At 42.8% G+C, this 18,539-nt stretch overlaps 1 protein-coding gene across 2 annotated transcripts in view; it reads left to right on the plus strand.

Annotated features, from left to right (window-relative positions):
- Window positions 1-18,539, plus strand: part of LOC124555132 (MAM and LDL-receptor class A domain-containing protein 1-like) — a 1,074,113-nt gene that overhangs the window by 907,793 nt on the left and 147,781 nt on the right. The window lies entirely within an intron of this gene.

The raw sequence follows: 18,539 nt of genomic DNA on the forward strand, positions 1-18,539 counted from the left end.
GTATGGCGAATGCCCGGTGAACGTCATCTGCCAGCGTGTGAAGTGCCAACAGTAAAATTCGGCGGCGGTGGTGTTATAGTGTGGTCGTTGTTTTCAGGCAGGGGGCTTGCATCCCTTGTTGTTGTGCGTGGCACTATCACAGCACAGACAGACATTGATGTTTTAAGCACCTTCTTGCTTCGCGCTGTTAAAGAGCAATTCTGGAATGGCGATTGCATCTTTCAACACGATCGAGCAACTGTTCAAAATGCACGGCCTGTGGCGGAGTGGTTATCCGACAATAACGTCCCTGTAATGGACTGGCCTGCACAGAGTCCTGAACTGAATCCTATAGAATACCTTTGGGATGTTTTGGAACGCCGACTTGGTGCCAGGCCTCACTGACCCACATAGGTACCTCTCGTCAGTATAGCACTCCGTGAAGAATGGGCTGCCATTCCCCAAGAAACCTTTCAGCACCTGACTGGACGTATGCCAGCGAGAATGGAAGCTGTCATCAAGGTTAAGGGTGGGCCAACACCACATTGAATTCCAGCATTACCGATAGAGGGCTCCACGAACTTGTAAGTCATTTTCAGCCAGGTGTCCGGATACTTTTGATCACATAGTGTATGTTAAGTTAACTGACTTTTACAGATTGGGGGATTCGTCATCAAGGAAGTTAAGGTATTGTCTACCCATAATTTACCAGTATTACATTCCTACCTCAGTGATTCACATATAAGTGAACCAGTTACTGCAAATGGTTCATTATTAATAAATTATGGTTCATAAATAACTCTCCTTGATCACCGTGAGAAAGCTTGAAACGAATGGATTCAGGAAGTGCCTTGTCAGTTTGCTGGTAGCTGTATGTTATATTCAATTTTATTTTGGCAGTAGCGAAAGTTCGTCACACATTATAACTCTGCACCAAACTTTGATAGAAACGTACATCATTGGATTTCTAACATCTTATTTCCATTAAATGAGTGCACCTATTGCACTGATACAAGGCTTTTTTATGACAATGGGGACTAGCTTTACTAAAACTATTCTTCATCATTTTATTCCCGGGGGTTATCAATGAAGTTTGTAAGAGTAGAGAAAAAGTTGTTGTTGTCGAGATCTTGTAAACAACAAGCTTCGGTGTGTTATCGCTGTCTGCGAACGACTTTTCGTAATATTTTTGTTTGCCAACCTGTTAGCTGCGTTATTTGTGATTGTTTTCTTTTACGAAACAAATGCGTTTCGAACTGATGGTGGGTCCTTATATGAGTGATATAACATTTAAGTACCGAGCAGTTCTACGAACAGTGAACCCGACATCAATCCGATCGGGTAGCCGCGCGCATTAGTTCGCCGCTTTTGGGATTCGGGGAGACACTCCGGGCCCGGTTCGAATCCCTATCCGTCCGGCGTATTAACGACGAAGGCCGATGTTCCAGAGACCTTGGATGTGGTTTTTAGGTGGTTTCCCACATCGGACTAAGTGAATACCAGGCTGGTACCCATGTCCCACCTCAGTTCCTAGGGGTTGGGGGATGGAAGTGATGATGACAGGAAGGTCATCTAGTCACCCTCTACTACTAACATTGACAAATCTTGAAAGGTTCCATCTACTACTTCAGCTTAACACTACGCGCAACGGATTTATTTTCAGGACCTCTGCATAAATGCCGTAACTTGAAATCTATGTCAATTCAAACATTTAGTAAAATCATTAAATAAAATTTCTTTTTCAACAGATAATAAAATAAAATAATGAAAGGTCTGTCTACTCTTATAGAAAGCATGTTCGCGACTCAAATTTGAATTGTATATAACACATTGGTTTATTCATTAAACACTTCAGATAATTATAAGAACAAAAAAATTCCCTTCTTTAAACAAATCTTATCGCATCTGATCTTTACACAGCATGAAATTTGCATCAGATTCCACAATGTAAATTAAACGCATCTGACTTTCTTATTAACAATGTAAAACTTAACGCATCTGACTTTATATTAAAATTTACCGGTAACGCATCTGACTTTTTTTTTTTTACTAAAACTATGGTCTCCTACAGAATGGTATCTCTTATTACCACAAATGCCCACTTTTAGATCGGAAGAAAAGGATAGTCCACAACTGTATCCAATAATCAACATGCACACACAATTACTCGTACTGCGCCAACATATGCACAGGAGAAACGTGAGCAGTTCCGATATTCACCATTCAGTAACTATCTCTACTCAAAATTATCCCACCGAAAACCAAAATTATTACATATAAATTCCGCACCTATTTGATCATTCACTTTAATAGCCATTATTGTACTGCTGTCTGCTCCCGACACAAATTCACCCATTGAAATATGAAAACTCTTCCACAATTACACATACAAAATACACACACTCAAGTTGAACTACTTACTTTGTTGCAGCAAAAGTTCATGGCTACGTTATCGATTTACTAATCTCTTTCCGCGCTTTGCAATATTATTCAGAAAATTTCCCCACGTGACTCTACATTCCAGTAAACTTGAATGAACAGGCATCATCTTCACTTGGTTTGCTAAAATTCGACACACGCTTTCACACGAGATACCACGTGTCCTTAACGAAGGATCCACGTTATTAAATCTTTCAAGGTTACAGATATGTAAGAAAATTTAAAAATTATAACAGTGCTTAATTCCACACGCATATTTCTTGTAATAGGACACTTCCTACTTACATGTTATAGGTCCCTGGCACTCGTGCCTCCACTGGTTATAAGATTCTTGATCAGTCCCACGTGGTGAGTGCCAGTTGGAAAACTAAGTAAATTGCCACACGCACTTAAACATTTCATTTTCCCTAATGAACTTGCTTGTTCAACAAATTAAGATTAAATTATTCACAGAGAAATTGTTATAAAACCCCGAAACTGCGAATTACTATCACAAAGCAAAGCAACATTTCTACATCACCACCTATTGCACACTACCTACCTAAATGAACTTTCCCCCAAAATATTAATATTAATTTACGTCTAGCTGCTAAAAGAGGGTTGTTCACCTAATGTGAAACCAGTAATTATAAACAAAGTTCATTTCCCACATTTAAATCGAGCATCGCTCGTCCCATCTTAGAAAAGCGCCCCCTCTCGTCCAAGTCTTCAGCAACAGTCCACGGCTCTGGCCGACGCTACTGCTCTGCTCGCCTGACCGCTCATAGTGGGGGTGGCTCCCAACCAATCATCAGCTCAGAATTTCCCCGGTTGAGAGTTGTCGGACAAACCTCCCTTCTACACAATGGGAATGATCCCGCGCTTTGCCTCGCAAAGACTGAAACGTAAGTTTTTCAGACTACCCAACCTTCCTACACCTCGCTACAGACAAAGGCTGAAGTTTCAAAGCTTCCAGAATCGCTGCCTCTCGACTAGTTGTTCCCTATCGTACACCCACAATCGCTAAATGTCGTTCGAACCTTATTCTCTCCCCAAACATTCTTCCTGCAGTTATTTTTATACATTCATTTCTTTCTCCCTCCTGCTGTGGACTCAGTAGGATAAGGAAATATAGGAAACAGTGGTCATTCTTAACTTATTCAATCAATAAAACAGTTCGATTCCTCTGGTCATTCTTTTATGACTTGGTGTTGGTTTTCAGACACCGGCAGTAAGTCTGTGCTAAGTAAATTAAATGATATTATTACGATCAAAAATGATATTATTACGATCAAACTCGTGTTCCCAGAAGAACACGACGATCAGTTGCATTAAATATTGTTACATTATTAGAAATATAAGTGAGAGTTGCTATTGCCAAAGACAATGGCCACCTCTCAGTCTAATAATTAACATGCCAACACCGTGAAAATGGGGCATAACGACCACCAAAAACATGAAGAAAGTGAACCTTACATTACGCCACTTAGCTCTCGGTAACAATACCAAGCAAAAGACAATTATTCTCATTAACGTGCAGCTGGACATTACTACACTTTTGACTCTTGATGGCATAAAAACTGTCCAACAGGCCTACAACATCACAAAAACCACTCATGTCAACAAACCCTAACATCCCTTAAATGACGAAAATAGCAATCATTGGCTTCTTCCATCTTCACCCTATCTCGCGAAATCATTTTTCTAGGTCTTACATCAGCAAGAGCGCACAATTCATGGATATTTACTGATGAAAACAAGACAAATGGATCAATATCAGAGTTGTAAACGAAAGGAAGGAAAACTAGCGTTCACGTTGGTGACTTACTAAACATGGACCACAAACTAGCAATTGACAAGAATTGGGGTGGAAATCGACCGTGTCCTTCTCAAAGGACATACCAACATTTGCCTTTAACGATTTTAGGAAACTAGAAAAGTGAGACTATGTGTTAAGGTTATGATTAGATGACAAGTGCCTGTTGGTAATAATTAAACTTTCCCAATGTAACACGTTACAACACTGAAACTAATTACCTTGTGGGTACCAAACTTGGTAGCATTAATGTTCAGGATATGGGGTGCATGATTTCCATACGTCACAGCTCCACCGTCCAGTTCCTGCGATGGTGGCTGGCCGGAGTAGCCGACCGGTTCTAGGCGCTAGTCTGTAACCGCGCGACCGCTACGGTCGCAGGTTCGAATCCTGCCTCGGGCATGGATGTGTGTGATCTCCATAGGTTACTTAGGTATAAGTAGTTTTAAGTTCTATGGGACTGATGACCTCAGAAGTTGAGTCCCATAGTGCTGAGAGCCATTTGAACCAGCGATGGCCACCAGGTGCCGTGATCAGTCATCGTGATTAATAATCTCACACACCTGACCAGTTGCAGTGCACTTGTTGACGTGTCAACATGAGCTTGAACAAAAGGAGCAGCTCTATTATCAAAACAACAAAAAATGGCTCTGAGCACTATGGGACTTAACTTCTGAGGTCATCAGTCACCTAGAAATTATAACTACTTAAACCCAACTAACCTAAAGACATCACACACATTCATGCCCGAGGCAGGATTCGAACCTGAGACCGTAGCGGTCACGCGGTTCCAGACTGTAGCGGCTAGAACCGCTCGGCCACCCCGGCCGGCTATCAAAACAACAGTAATGCTGAAACTTCCTGTCAGATTAGAACTGTGTGCTGGACCGAGACTCGAACTCGGAACCTTTGCCTTTCGCGGGCAAGTGCTCTACCACCTGAGCTACCCAAACACGACTCACGCCCCGTCCTCAGAACTTCACTTCTGCCAGTACCTCGTCTCCTACCTTCCAAACTTTACAGAAGCTCTCCTGGCAGGAGTGAAGCTGTGAGGACGGGGCGTGAGTCGTGCTTCGGTAGCTCAGTTGGTAGAGCACTTGCCCGCGAAAGGCAAAGGTCCCGAGTCTCGGTCCGGCACACAGTTTTAATCTGCCAGGAAGTTTCATATCAACGCACACTCCGCTGTAAAGTGAAAATCTCATTCTGGAAACAATTATGCTGCGTCTGCACTTCGAGAATATCACCGACTGAAAGGATTACGGAAGAGTCCTGTTTCTCCACATGCTGTGCGGAACATGATGAAGTTCGAATCAACTGGAGAACTGGACATCGCTCCGGGAAGAGGCCGACGACCGGTTGCACCACAGGTGGTTTATGAAATCGCTGCTGCTATGGCAGACAACTCTGCGCGCAATTCTCGATCGTCAGGCAGTCCACGTGCTGAGTCACGACAGTTGAACAACCCGTGGTCCACTGTACGGAAGGTGCTTCGAACCATTCTCAAATGGTACAAGATCCATATCGTACAGCAGCTTGCACCGCAGGACAAACAACGACGTGTTGACTTCGCTTTCCACTTTCTCGCAAGGACTGAAGTTGACGAGTACTGGCCCTGGATCATCCTATGGACAGACGAAGCTCATTTTTCTCTGACGGGTGAAATGAACACACAGAATTGCCGATTGTGAGAATCTTCACCTCCAGTCACTGAGCACATAGGTCCTCTGTATGGGAACGTGTCACTGTATGGTGTGGCTTCACAGCTAAGTTCATCATTATCCCATTCTTAAGGACCAAAGACGTGCAGTGTGACTGACCAGCGTTACTACGATCTGCTTCGTCGCATGTCATATCCGCCCTACAGGAGAGACACGCATTGAACTCAACAGCTTTCAAGTAAGATGGAGCCCCACCGCACATCGCTCGTGAAGTTCACCTGCTTCTCCGAAACACATTTGGAAACGATCGAATTATCGTCCGATCGTTTCCAAATGCTTCGCCGGCACGATCACCTGATCTGACTTCCTATGATTTATGATTGTGGGGCTGCCTGAAGGACAAGGTTTACCAGGGGAATATTCACAAATGTGCTGATCTGAAGCGCAGCATAATAAGAGAGGTAGCCAGGATACCTAAGGACATGCTTCGTTCTGCTGCGCAGAATGCAATCCTTCGCTTTCAGATTCTTCTGGACAATGATGGCCGCCATATTGAGCCCCTTTTGTAGCAGTAATGATACTGATATGTAATGGTATGATGTACAGTAGCAGCACATTAAAAGTGTTTCAGTTCTCTTCTCCATGTCCTTGACATTAATGCTATCAAGTTTAGTACTTGTACGGTAACAAGTTTCCGTGTTATAACGTGTTCAATAGAGAAAGTTTAACTATAACCACCCGGCATATAAGCTCGGATGGGAGCTCGTGGAATACATGCACGCTGAGAAACTGCTGAATTAGACATGGTGTATGGCAGCCACGTGACATGTCTGACCGCGACCAACCTAACTGGGCGTATGAAGCACTGCCATGGTCAAACAGACGGATGATTCACATATAATGCACTCAAGCATTCATGGTTAGGTCTAACCGCGTAGAGTTTTCACTACTCGTGACGTCCTGGATTACATGACAATAACGGAAGTTCCGCAGTACGATTAATTAAACAAGCTTAAGTTTCACATACCGAGAAAATCTGTTCCGAATCTTTTGGATGACACAGAGACCAGAGGAAGTCTTCCTACATGTGATAACAGTGTTTTCTGTCCAGTAGAGGTGTTCATCCCAAATTCAAGTGACGTAATGTTTTCTCCCACGCCATTAGAATATCGTCGAGGAGAATATGAAGTCACAGTTCGCTGGATTCAGAACTAATTAATTTCTGCTGGGATACCAAAATTACTTGGAACTTTTTCGCGTTTAATTTAAATCCCAGGCTTTGAGCCTATCTGTACAATGAAAACAGATAGTCATTCATGCAGTGCAGAGCTGATATCATCAAATCTGCGTCGGCATAAAGACGAGATGTCATTGACGTACAAGGTCCCTGGGCTGACCCCTGTAGCGCTTCTAACAAGGGAACCTCCCCACCGCACCCCCCTCAGATTTAGTTATAAGTTGGCACAGTGGATAGGCCTTGAAAAACTGAACACAGATCAATCGAGAAAACAGGAAGAAGTTGCGTGGAACTATGAAAAAAATAAGCAAAATATAGAAACTGAGTAGTCCATGCACAACATAGGTAACAACAACAACATCGTGGGCTCAGGAGCGCCGTGGTCCTGTGGTTAGTGTGAGCAGTTTCGGAGCGAGAGGTCCTTGGTTCAAGTCTTCCCTCGCGTGATAATTTTAATTTTTTTATTTTCAGACAATTATTATCTGTCCGTTCGTCTGTCCGATGCGAGATAACTGCGCCGTAGTATGGGGACGCTACACCTAAACAAACATCGAAACACACGACGTCAGTCGACTACAGCGCACGGAGGAGAGTATTCCTGCTAACGAGGCTCCCTGGCTGGCAGTTGACTGTTCGCTACTTTGGACGAGAATGCATTAAATACGTGAGGTGTATTCCGCGGGCAATGTGAGTCCAGCAAATACAGCTCGCGACTTCATCGGAGAGGCACCTCATTTCGTCTATTAACCGCACTATTTTGCGGTGCGGTCGCAAAACACAGACACTAAACTTATTACAGTGAACATAGACGTCAATGAACGAACGGACAGATCATAACTTTGCGAAAATAAAGAAAGTAAACTTTTAACTCGAGGGAATCCATGAACCAAGGACTTCTCGATGCGCAGTTGCTCACGCTAACCACGGGACCACGGTGCTCCTGAACTTAAACTATCCGTGATGTTGCCTATCTTGCGCATGGACTACTCAGTTTCTATATTTTGCTTATTTTTTTCATAGTTCCACACAACTTCTTCCTGTTTTCTCGATTGATCTGTGTTCAGTTTTTCAAGGCCTATCCACTGTGCCAACTTATAACTAAATCTGAGGGGGGTGCGATGGGGAGGTTCCCTTGTAAGAGAACTTTCCAGGACAACATTTCAGTCCCGAAGACAGTAAAATGCTGTCTGTTTCTCAGGTAGCTTTCAAAGCACTTCAGCCTTTTCATGAAAAATCAGTAGCAGGAAGGGCAATGGAGCAACATGGTATGTGTAATTTGTAATGCGAAGGATGTACATCTTTCCCGTGCTAAGCTATAATCACACACATAAGGGTCCGCAGTTCGTGGTCTCGCGGTCGCTTTCTCCCTTCCCGAGCACGGAGTTCCGGTTTCGATTCCCAGCGGGGTCAGAGATTTTCACGTACCTCGAGATGACCGGGTGTTTGTGTTTTTCTCATCATTTCATCATCACTCATGAAAGTGGCGAGATTGGGCTGAGAAACGGTTAGGAATTTGTACGGGCGCTGATAACCGCGCAGTTGAGCGCTCCACAAACCAAACATCATCAACAACACACATATGGAAAGAGCATTAGAGTCCCCTTGTTATAACCCAGTGTTTTAATCAAAAGTTCATTTTTCACATATAGTGCTTTTTCGGTTTGAATTAAAGTTGGTATATACTAGATCTTATCAAAGGCTGTAAAACAAATTATTTGTGGCTAAATAATCTTTACCCACGGAGCGCGATATAAACAAAGCTTTAACGGACATGCACACATATTTCCTACCCGACAATAAGGTGTTAACCGTAAATTTACCAAACGAATATTGGTTTCCCAAACTAAAAAAATGTAACACCGAGTGCAAATGATATTCATAAAGCTTTATAGTATTCTTTCTTGTCGCTTGTATAAATCTGAGTTTCAATAGAATGAAGTGTTTTGATCTGTATAGTTTTATACTCCAACACAGACCTCTCATATTTTGTAAAGAGCGCAACATAGCATGACGACTGCACTTTCGAAGAATATCTCCATACCTTTATGGATACATCATTAATCTTCACAAACAGCTTCCTGTACTCTTTTAAAATTCAATTTCTTGTTGATTACAAAGGCGTTGAGAAAAACGGTTCAAACAGTTGGAAAGTCCTTCAGCAGAGTCCTAGCAGGAACATGTGGGTAGGGGTTTGCTAGTTACTGGGAACTCTAATGTTAGGCACATTACGCAAGAAGATAGCGTTCAGGGCTGGAAAGAAAGCCAATGTACGCTCGGTACGTCTGCCGGGGGTCACATCCGAGTTGTGGAGGCGGTCTTGTCTACGGCTATCTAGAGTACAGGGTGCAGTCGTCTGCAAGTTGTGGCACCAACGACGCCTGACGCACGGGTTCTGAGGCCATCCTCAGTTCTTAAAGGCGGCTGGCGGAGGTGTTGAAGACTGCTGGCTCCGTAGGCGGGGTGTAACCAGAGCTCGCAATTTGCAGCGTCGTTCCCACAGTTGATCGCGTTCCTTTGATTTGGAGCCGAGTGAAGGGTCTCACTGAAAGGCTTTGTCGTCTCTATGACGGTCTCGGCTGTAATTTTTTGGCCGTGCGTTATCGGGTGGGGATTTTTAGGTCTCCCCTTGATAGGTCAGGGGTACACTACACAAAGCAAGCAGCTAGTCGGATAGCAGAGTACTTGTGGAATGCACATGGGTTTTTTAGTTTAGGCGGTAGTTTGGGATACTCTCATGAACTCGCGCCAGTCGATACGTATCTAGCGAAATCAGACCACGTTCAGAGCAAAAACAGTTCGACTGTAAAAATTTTATCATTAAACTGTTGAAGTATTTATAACAAAGTTCCAGAATTTACAACCCTTCAGGAAAGTTCTCAACCTCAAATTATTCTTGGGACTGAGAGCTGGCTAAAACACAAGTTCTGCGATATTTAGCGAGTATTGGAATGTTTATCGGAAAGGCAGATTAGACGCCGTAGGAGGAGGAGTATTCATTGCAGTCTACAAAAATATTGTCTCTACACAGCTAAGCCGGCCGGTGTGGCCGTGCGGTTCTAGGCGCGTCAGTCTGGAACCGCGTGACCGCTGCGGTCGCAGGTTCGAATCCTGCCTCGGGCATGGATGTGTGTGATGTCCTTAGGTTAGTTAGGTTTAAGTAGTTCTAAGTTCTAGGGGACTGATGACCTAAGATGTTGAGTCCCATAGTGCTCAGAGCCATTTGAACCATTTGAACCAACACAGCTGAAATTGAGCGTGATAGTGAAGTTATCCGGTCGCGCTTAACAGGTCTAGGTGAAACCAAGTTATTTGTTGGATGCTTTTGCCGACCACCCGACTCTGCTGTGGCAGCTCTAGAGTCATTCAAAGAAAGTCTATAGTCAGTTGTGCATAAATACACAGGCCATGTAGTACTAATTGGTGGTGACTTTAACCTACAGAGTATAGACTGGCACGAGTACGGCTTCATTGCGGAGGTGGTGGGGGGAGAGGGGGGGGGAGCAGAAGTACAGACAGACGTTTTCCGAATACTGTCTTGAGCACCTAGTTCGGCAGCCCACGCGCAATGGAAGTATCTTGGACCTTGCAGCTACAAACAGGGCGAGCCTCATTGTTGGTGTCAGTATAGAGACGAGGATAAGTGATCATGATGTTATCATAGAGACTGTGGTTACAAAAGCTAATAAATCGGTCAATAGGGCTAGGAGAGTGTTTCTGCTGGAAAGCACCTCACTTAGACAATGAATCATTTAGTTCCAGAATGATGGCCATAGATGAAATATAGGCAAAGTTTAAATAGATTGTAAATCGTGCTGTGGACAAGTATATGCCTAGTAAATGGATTAAGGACAGAAAAGACCCACCGTGGTTTAATAACAAAATTCGGAAAATGCTGAGGAAGCAAAGGCTGTTGCACTCTCGGTGCAAAAGAGGATGCGCAAAATAGCGATAGGCAAAGATTAGTAGAGATGCGTGCGTCTGTGAAGAGATCTATGAGCAAAGCGCACAACAGCTACCACAGTCATACCTTGGCTAAAGATCTGGGGGAGAACCCGAAAAAATTCTCGTCCTATGTAAAATCTCTAAGGCTTGCATCCAGCCACACGTTGATGTGGCAGTAAAGATAGCAAATTTTTAAATTCGACGTTTAAGAAATCGTCCAGGCAGGAGAATCGTGCAAACAACCATCGCAAAGAGCCCCGTTTAGATGACAAGAAGATAAGATACGAGAAATTATGACTCATACGGAAACATATAGATTGTCGTTTTTCCCTAGCTCTATCAGTGAGTGGGACGGGAATGGAAACGACTAGTTGTGTTGAAGGTTACCCTCTGCCACGCACCGTACGGTGGCTTGCGGAGTATGTATGTAGATGTAGAAGTTTCATGGCTACTGCCTAGGTACGACGCGGTGTTCTGCGAGTATTCCTTGATTTCCCGATTAGTATCAAAACTGAATATATAAAACGCAGTCAAATATCCGATCTGGTATCAGGCGAAGCTACTAGGTTGCCTCTATTTCTTTCGCTTACGATATCACGTGTGGTGTGTTCGAGTAGGGTTTTGCATGTCATATATCTGCGAAGTCTATGTTCTTTGCAGCAGGCAAGGTCGTTTTGTTCGAAGTAGATCATTATGTGTGAACACATAGTATGATCTAGGAGTTGCTGCAATATGAGTTATATAGAACGGTAATTATAAACATATGGTCATCTTCCTTTCCTTCCTGCATGATCATTTTGGAGTTGATTTATGGGACATATCTTAAATATTCTATTCTAAGTCAAACTGTAAACTAAAGGCGAACTACATGTATTGGTGTTCCTTGTCTCATGGATATCGCGAATGAGCATTCCGATTTGATGCAAATTTTCACATACAGTGTGTAATAAAAATAAGTTATACACGGTTTTAGTGCGTTTAGGGGACACAAAAAGTCACATGTATCACTAGAAGTCCATGAAGGTTTCGACGCTGTTGATGTTCACGGACGGTGATCAAATTGCCGTGTGACAGATATTGTTCTAGAGACGCTGCAAATGCCGTCCTTTTACATTAATTCACAACTGGCACCCGCGTGATAATGTTTGTCTTAACAACCAGGTGTTTCATTAATAATGGCTGCAGCTTCAGCCAGGTAAAACATGGTGGCCACGGTAATGACCCACGACTCCCAATCCTGCAGTTGACGAAAACATTGTCTAAATAGTCTTTGAGATCAACGAGAAAGTGTGGAGGGACCCGACCATGCTGGAACCATTATCGTTGCCTGACTGCTAGCGGGATATTCTCCAATATTTCCCGTAGTTCTTTACGTAGAAAGATATTGTAATTTCCTCCACCGAGCCCGTTAGGCGGAAGACCCAGTCCCACAGACTTAACCGTAAATCTGTTGATGGTGGAACACACAAATTGCCTTATGATTTTCCATCTTCCAGACATGGCTGTTGTGGCAGCTGAATATACCTTTCCTTGTGAAAGTAGCCCCGTCAGTAAACAAAACACATATCTGGAAGTCATTAATATTTAAAATTTTGTGTAGATACAACTGGCAGAATTCCACGCGCTGGGGAAGTCGTCAGCTGATAGGTCTTGTACCTTCTAATACTTGAACAGGTGCGTGATCATCTCGTGTAGGATGTTGACACATCAGCATTGGAGGTATGTAGCTCCTCGGCTATGGATCGTGTGCTTCCTCAAACTGAACAATTCGCACAAGCGAGATCTACCATTTTCCTGTAGATATGATCTGCTTCACGAAGACGGCCATTAAGTCTCTGAAATGTGACATGTTCCGATAACTTGCCCCCTAGAAACACTCGTGCATACAAGGGCCTTGCTGCTCCACTGTTGCATCGGGCCTCCACATAACTGAAATACGTATCATCTAACTCGGCTAGAGAGTAATCAACCATCAAGAATCAGTAAACACCAATAGAAACTTTCATGTAAACACAAGAAACGTAAACAATAACTATGTAATTTTTTACCCAAGGACGGGTACTCTGCTAGCAGTAATGAAAACTTACCTTCCTAGCAATAAGATGTAAATATGTTGTTAATTACAATCCAGTGTCAATGAGTTGCATTCAAAGCGGTCAAAATAACTATGAAGGTTGACCTGAACGAGGTTCAGCATCAAACACTTCAACGACTCCTAGCGGGAAACAGTGCACCTGTGACTTTCGTGTCTCGTAACAAAAGTGTTCCTTTTTATCCCTTCTAATTCCTCCACAAATGTTTATACGTAGTTTTTTTACACTCTATATGCAGCAGACTTTAACTTAAATGAAATCTTTTTTATTTCTTACGAAGACTAAGTTTAAATACTTGAACTTCAGCTTACTCGTACAAAATACGTAGTCTATTTCTCCAAAAAGGTAAAAACTTTCTTACAAGGAAACACCACCAACATGACCTCGTATTTTAAGGTGAAAAAAGGGTACTTGCAATATATAAGCCCCATCAGTCGATCCTGCGCCAAAATTTGTGCCATAATTCTGACAGTACGTAGCTACGATCTCCTGAATGTATAACTTTTAAACTTTCGCGCTCACCAGTTCTTTATCACTCGCGCCCTCTACAGCCGCCTGATGCCCGAGCACGAAGTACTGTACAGTGGAATGACAACTATAGCCCTCCTGTTCGCGGGATGTTGTAGGTCGGGAAGAGAAGGGGGGAGGTGGACACATCTGCCCAATGTGTTTTGAAATCTTACTGGAGAGCACACGTCATTCTACACGAAAAAATAGTGAGTAATATGGGTACGTAAAGAGGTATGTCATCCTAACGCAAACACATTCAATATTATTTTAACAACATACTCATGTTGATATATTGCGGCTATATATACGCCTCAGAATCAGAATGAATAAACCTATGCAACTGGAGAATTATTATAATATTAAGTTAATGATTTTCATTTTACAAGTGAACGATGCCATTCACGTTGAAGAATAGTGAATTTCCTGCAAATGTGCTTCACTTTAACAATGTCAGCTTTAAAGTATAAAGAAAATAACGTACAACAGCGATGTTAATAATTAAAATGCGCTACGCTACTTTCTTAATGACACTGCATTTGCGAATTGCAATACAAAAATGTTCAAAGCAAAGAGATCACAAGCACCATCTACGGGTTAGATACCGCACACTTTGACATATTGGTCAAAGCATGTTATCAGTATCAAAACAGTATTTCAGAAAACTCTTGCTCACTGCAGTGTACAATACTTGGTGCACGGGCATTAGGTGGTTGCAGTGTGGCGGAAACAGTGAAAAACAACAGGTACGCGTGGAAGTTTAAAACTTGTATTTTCAGAAGGTCATAACTGCCTACTGTTGCGCGGGATCGATTCCTGGAGTTGATATCTTGCAAGTGTGCTTCTTTCCCCGTAAAATTTGAGGCCAAGTTGGTGATGTTTGCTTGTCAGAGTATGACAAGAAACTTCAAAGTTCAGACAAGAATCTGTTGTTACGAATTGACTTTAGTGTAAAGTAAGTAACTCTACTGATTCGTGAACACAGTGGTGCAAGTAGGCATAAACTATGGAGAATCTGTTGACGTAAATACCTTTAAGCCGCGCGGGATTAGCCGAGCGGTCTCAGGCGCTGCAGTCAGACTGTGCGGCTGGTCACGACGGAGGTGTGTGTGTTTGTCCTTAGAATAAATTAGGTTAAGTAGTGTGTAAGCTTAGGGACTGATGATCTTAGCAGTTAAGTCCCATAAGATTTGACACACATTTGAACATTTTTTGAAACACCTTTAAGGACAAGCGAAGTAGCTCTAAACGTATACAATGTTTAGGTACATCTGCTTTCTTTGTTGATGGAAAGTAACATAACTTTTGCTATTTGACGGAAGTGATTATATCTTGAAAAACACTGAATCTTGTTCACTCTTTGTCAACGCTGTGCCGCTTAGTAGAGATAAATATTTGACTGCATAATATGTAATGTAATGTAATTTAGTTACACGAAAGACGGAGTGGCCACTTTGTTTCAATCGCCAAACAAATGGCGCGGGAAATTCATGAACTTTCACAGAACACACATATAGTCAAACAATGAACCAAAACATTAGAGAGTTATTCAAGAATATACGGCTCAGCTGATTATGAACTTCGAGTAGATCTGTGATCCAAGTACACAGTTTCGATTATTAACAATAATGATGTATCATGTCCGAGGTCGTTAGACATAGAGTACAAGCTCGGCTAGGGCAAGAATAGAGAAGGAAGTTGGATTTGTCATTTGAAGGAACTATCTCTTCACTCGCACTACTACAGAAAGTCTGATGGGGATGGCCGAACGCGGATTTATAGTTCGTTCTTCCCAATAGCGAGTACAATGCTCAGAAACAGTCGAGATCAGTTGGGGGTTTTAGCATCCGAATTTTATACTCCATCATGGATATCTCAAAAAAATCGGTGAAGGTCAAAAAAGTACGTCTTACACAAGAAATTTCGCACAACACTTTACTCATAATGGGATGCATGTGTTCGTAATTGTACGTTATCAACTACCACTTGTCACAAAGAGAATTTTGTTCCACTCCCACCGAATTTAGGAAACTGTACATGACGTCGTTGGTCGAATTACACTACAATCACAACAGAATAACGTCTTAACCAACACCACAGTACGTCACTGATGGCTCGATAATTATGGATTGACATTCACCTTCACGCTTGTACAAAACTGCGTTTCGGGTATACAGGATGAGACTGGTATCGAGTAGTGAGTTGTGGTTCAGAATTAGTGTTTTAATTGAAATTCGCTTTACGTCTTGCACAGTGTCTTGAGTAATCCCGCTAAGATATTTTTTTTAATTATTGAGTGATCTGCAAGGTTTATATTCCCTCAAATGCAATATAACTAATCTCTAAATTCGTATAGTATACGCGTTACTATACCTCACCAATGAATTTTTGGGCTTCGTCGAAGCCTCCCCTTTTTCTTAGAGGACGTTATTTAACACAATATATTGCTTTTTAAAAAAGAGACATTTCATAGGATGATACATACGTATTACAAGTGTCTTTTCCCTAACAAGTTTTTGCACAAAAGTGGCTTGATTGCCAGTACTTTGTCACTTCTTCGTGAGTACGATCATTCACCAAGATTTATCTCCACATCTTACAGAAGTTCCAAGACTCTCTATATTTTAAAGGCAATGAAAGAAAATTTTTTTAGAAGTATCATAGTGCTGTCTATGGTGCAGTTGAGATTTCGTGTGATATCGATAGCCACATACTATCGAGCAATCGTTTTCAAAACCCGATGAAGGAGCTGGACAACAACAGCACTGGTGTCCAGCCGATTGGCTAGTACCAAAATTTATAGGAATTCATTGTGTATAATGGACTGTAGGCGCCTGATGTTTATATTGTTTTTACAGATTTGAAGTCAGGCCAGCAGCGGTATGCTACTTGACTCAGTAATGAGTATAGTTAATTTCATATTTCTAGATTTTCAGAGAGTATCTGACACGATTCCTCACAAGCGTCTTCTAACCAAACCACATGCCTATGGAGTATTGTCTCAGTTGTGAGACTTGATTCGCGATTTCGTGTCATAAAGGACGCAGCTTGTAGTAACTGATGGGAAGTCGTCGAGTGAAACAGAATTTATATCTGAAATTCCCCTAGGAAGTGTTAAAGGCCGTCTGCTGATTCTAATCTATATAAATGATTTGGGACAAAATGTGAAGAGCTCTCTCAGACATCTGCAGATGATGCTGCTGTTCACCGTTTGGTAAAGTCATCGAAATGTTAATGCGTGCCGGCCGGAGTGACCGAGCGGTTCTAGGCGCTACAGTTCGGAACCGCGCGACCGATACGGTCGCAGGTTCGAATCCTGCCTCGGGCATGGATGTGTGTGATGTCCTTAGGTTCGTTAGGTTTAAGTAGTTCTAAGTTCTAGGGGACTGATGACCACAGCAGTTAAGTCCCATAGTGCTCAGAGCCATTTTTTTTTTTTTTTTTTTTTTTGTTAATGCGAATTGCAAAACGCTTTTGACGAGATACTGATACAGTGCAAAAAGTGACAATAAATAGTGTGAGGTCGTCTACGTAAGTAGTAGCAAGAATCCCTTAAATTTAGGTTAAAAAAATGGTTCAAATGGCTCTGAGCACTATGGGACTCAACTTCTGAGTTCATCAGTCCCCTAGAACTTAGAACTCCTTAAACCTAACTAACCTAAGGACATTACACACATCCATGCCCGAGGCAGGATTCGAACCTGCGACCGTAGCGGTCTCGCCGTTCCAGACTGTAGCGCCTAGAACCGCACGGCCACTCCGGCCGGCTAAATTTAGGTTGAACAATAAATAATATAAATTTAAAGGTTGTCGATTCAGTAAAATACCTACGGAATACTGTTACGAACAAGCTAATCTGGAACCATCACATAGAAAATGTTGCGGGGAACGCGAACCAAAAGCAGCGTTTTATTGGCTGAACACGATGCAACGAATTTACGAAAGAGACTGCTTACACTACGCTTATACGTACTGCTCCGCGGTATGGGACCCCTACCAAATAGGATTGTGGCGGAGATCGAAAAAGTTCAGAGAAGGGCTGCTCGTTTCGTGCTGTCACGAAATAGGAGAGAGAGTGTCACCGACATAATAAGTGATTTGGGATGGCAATCATTAAAACGAAGGCATTTTCCGGTGCGGCGAGATTTTTATATGATTTCAATCACAAACTTTCTCCTCCGAATGCAACAATATTTTGTTGACCAGAATGAAAATTTCACTCTGCAGCGGAGTGTGCGCTGATATGAAACTTCCTGTCAGATTAAAACTGTGTGCCGGACCGAGACTCGAACTCGGAACCTTTGCCTTTCGCGGCCAAGTGCTCTACCAACTGAGCTACCCAAGCACGACTCACGCCTCGTCCTCACAGCTTTACTCCTGCCCGTACCTCGTCTCCTACCTTCCAAACTTTACAGAAGCTCTCCTGCGAACCTTGCAGAACTAGCACCCCTGAAAGAAAGGATATCGCGGAGACATGGCTTATCCTCCAGGTTCGCAGGAGAGCTTCTGTAAAGTTTGGAAGGTAGGAGACGAGGTACTGGCAGAAGTAAAGCTGTGAGGACGGGGCGTGAGTCGTGCTTGGGTAGCTCAGTTGGTAGAGCACTTGCCCGCGAAAGGCAAAGGTCCCGAGTTCGAGTCTCGGTCCGGCACACAGTTTTAATCTGCCAGGAAGTTCCAATATTTTGTTGACTCCCACCTACATGGGAAGTAATGACCATCGTAATAAAATAATAGAAATCAGAGCTCACTCGGAAAGATTTAGGCGTTTATTTTTCCCGCGTGCTATTGGAGAGGGGTACACCCGAGGAATAGTATCAAAGTGGTCCTGTGGACCCTCTGCTGAGCACTTGGATGTGAACTGCAGACTAGAGATGTAGAAATAGAAGATA

The sequence above is a fragment of the Schistocerca americana genome, chromosome X, assembly GCF_021461395.2.
Source record: "Schistocerca americana isolate TAMUIC-IGC-003095 chromosome X, iqSchAmer2.1, whole genome shotgun sequence".
In the NCBI taxonomy this organism is placed as follows: Eukaryota; Metazoa; Arthropoda; class Insecta; order Orthoptera; family Acrididae; genus Schistocerca; species Schistocerca americana.